Source organism: Silene latifolia, chromosome 10, assembly GCF_048544455.1.
Source record: "Silene latifolia isolate original U9 population chromosome 10, ASM4854445v1, whole genome shotgun sequence".
In the NCBI taxonomy this organism is placed as follows: domain Eukaryota; kingdom Viridiplantae; phylum Streptophyta; class Magnoliopsida; order Caryophyllales; family Caryophyllaceae; genus Silene; species Silene latifolia.
Window position 1 is genome coordinate 74,351,037 of NC_133535.1, and position 2,701 is coordinate 74,353,737.

Below are 2,701 nucleotides of genomic sequence, written 5' to 3' on the forward strand. Positions count from 1 at the left end.
TAGTAGATGGGCAATGATGAAGAAATCCTTGCATATCCGACAAGATCCCGGAGGATTGTTGGAAGAAGAAAGAAGAAAAGAAGAAAAAGGAAGGCTGGGACAAGATCCGAGCGTCTTAATCATCGGGACGCCCGTCCAAAACTGCCAGAATCCGAGCGTCCAAGCTTGAAATCCGCTCGTCCAGCCACCTGAGAATCCGCTCGTTCCGACCCTTGGACGCTCGGATTGTGTTACAGGACAACACGTCCTCTTCTTGCCTTTTTGAAGATGCGCATATTTTTGAAAGACTAGCTAAAAGGAGACCTGCATCTTTTCTGAGAGGAACGATTCCTGAAGGACTTAATCGTCATTTAAGCCCTTAGTAAACCCTAATTTGTGCACCTAATCCCCACTATAAATACCCCATTAGTCTAATTAGATTTACATCATGTTCTTATCAATCTTTAGTGTAGTTTATATTATTCTAATCTCTCTTTAATCTTGTAATCAACTTCTAATCAAGTCTTAATACAAATCTCATTTCCTTAATTTCTCTTTTGTTCATCTTTTATTTTGGGTAATTGAAGATTATTTGGGTTTATTGGGAGATTGACAACTTTCCATCAATCATCAAGTACTTCTATTATTCTTTGCATTATTATTTTGGAATCATCATTAGGTATAATTCTCTTAATCCCTTTTTAATTATTATTAATCATCTTCATTTATTCATCATGTTTTGCTTTGTTAATATGATTGACAACCTTGTTAACATGTTAAACTTGATAATGAGTGAGTAGTCTCCTTAACTAGGATTAATGGGGAATTAGGGGAAACCAACATGGGGATTGATTCATGCTTAATCTAATATGCTTTCATAATTAATTTGCTTGCTTGTTGTGATTTCAACTTATGCACATGTTATGTTTGATGAAATGCGAGCCTATGAATCCTTGCATTTTTTACCCATCACTTATCTTTTCAATGAGACTTGTAAGACATAAACCAACTCGAGTCTCATTAGACCATGCATAATGTTGGATAGGGAGGATTAAGTCGACTTGTAGGTGCTATACAATCTAATCGATTCGGCTCCGGGACCCAAACCTTCCTAGGGATTGTAAGATATACACTAACTCGATCCCATCACAACAATAATTGCTTGCATCTAGTTGAAAACATGTTTGTATGATCAAATCCCATGAATCCCCTATGAACCCATGACACCCTAGTGCCTTTAATCAATTGTTTACATCTCATTTTAATCATCTTTCTTGTTTACTTTTATTGCTATTTAGTTTAGTGATCTTCTTATCTCAACCCAAATCGTGACACCCCTAGACACTGCTACTTGCAATCGAAAATCCTACATCAATACCCGTCCCTTGGGATCCGACCTTTACTTACCTCTTTACTAATAGTAGAGTTGTTTGTGGAGATTTAAATATTGTTTTGGTCTAGATGCTCCTAACGACAAGCAACCGAAAACTAAGCTCCAAGTGAGTCCGACCAAAAATGGCGCCGTTGCCGGGGACGGTCTTAACTTGATTTGAGTTTCTTATATTGTTATTAGTTGTGTCTTTCTTTGCCTTGGGGAAGTAAAATCCTCAAGGTTTGTTCTAATTGTTTTCAAGTTGTTTGATATTTTGCATGTCTAGAAGATCACAAGGTAACTTGTTACCCATTGATCACGAAATTGAAAGAACTTTGACAACCAATAGAAGACTTGCTAAAAATACCTTGAGAGGTTTTGGTGAGGTTGTAGATATTCAACCAAACACTCTTGAGTTCATCAACCCTTTTGCAAGAGAAGGTGAGGAGAACCCAACACAAAATCAACCACCAAATCAATCACACAATCAACCCACAATGCCTAAGTTTTCATCATATTCCGTACCAACTGAGGAGAACTTACCCAATGGAACTCCCACACCACAACACTTAACCGGAAATTTCATTGAAAAATCCGCATTTATCCAATTAGTCGAAAGAAGCAAATTTGGGGGGATGCCTAGTAAAGACCCTCATTCCCATATGGAAACTTTTTGTGACTAATGTGATGCGATTTCACAAACCGGTGTAACTCAAGACCAAATTCGATGGGTCTTATTCCCTTTTTCTCTAATTGGTACCACAAAACAATGGTTGAAGAGCCTTGATAAGGCCACTCTTGGAAGAAGTTGGCTCTAGCTTTCTACAAAAAATTCTACCCTCCGGAAAAGACTAACATGCTAAGAGCTCAAATTACGGGTTTTAAGCAAAGGGATGAAGAATCTTTGTATGAAGCTTGGGAGCGATTCAAAGGAATTTGTCGCTCATGTCCTCATCATGGACTTAGAGTGTGGTTCTTGGTACAACAATTTTGGAATGGTCTTTATGAAGACTCAAGAAACATTCTCAACATGGGATCAAATGGTATGTTCACCGAAGTTGACGACAATCAAACTTGGAACAAAATTGAGGAAATGGCGGTCCATAATTCACAATATAGTAGACCTCGCAAGGCTACTAGAGGAGGAAATGATGTGAATTTAGCGGAAGCGGAAAGACATTTTTGTAAGGTTGTTTTTGTGTTTTTGAATAAAGGGAATATTTGTTTCAAGATCAATGAAGACCTCAAAAACAATGGGATATTTGTCGTAACTAGACCTATAGTTACGTCAATGGGTGAATTGTTTGATACGCGTCAAACAATCCGACTTAAACTTTGGATCGCGTCCTC

At 37.9% G+C, this 2,701-nt stretch overlaps 1 non-coding gene across 1 annotated transcript; it reads right to left on the minus strand.

The window, feature by feature from the left end:
• Positions 1-2,207: 2,207 nt before the first annotated feature.
• Positions 2,208-2,314, minus strand: LOC141609800 (small nucleolar RNA R71). The gene has a single exon (XR_012527710.1). It is a non-coding gene; the product is annotated as a small nucleolar RNA R71 (small nucleolar RNA).
• Positions 2,315-2,701: the final 387 nt, after the last annotated feature.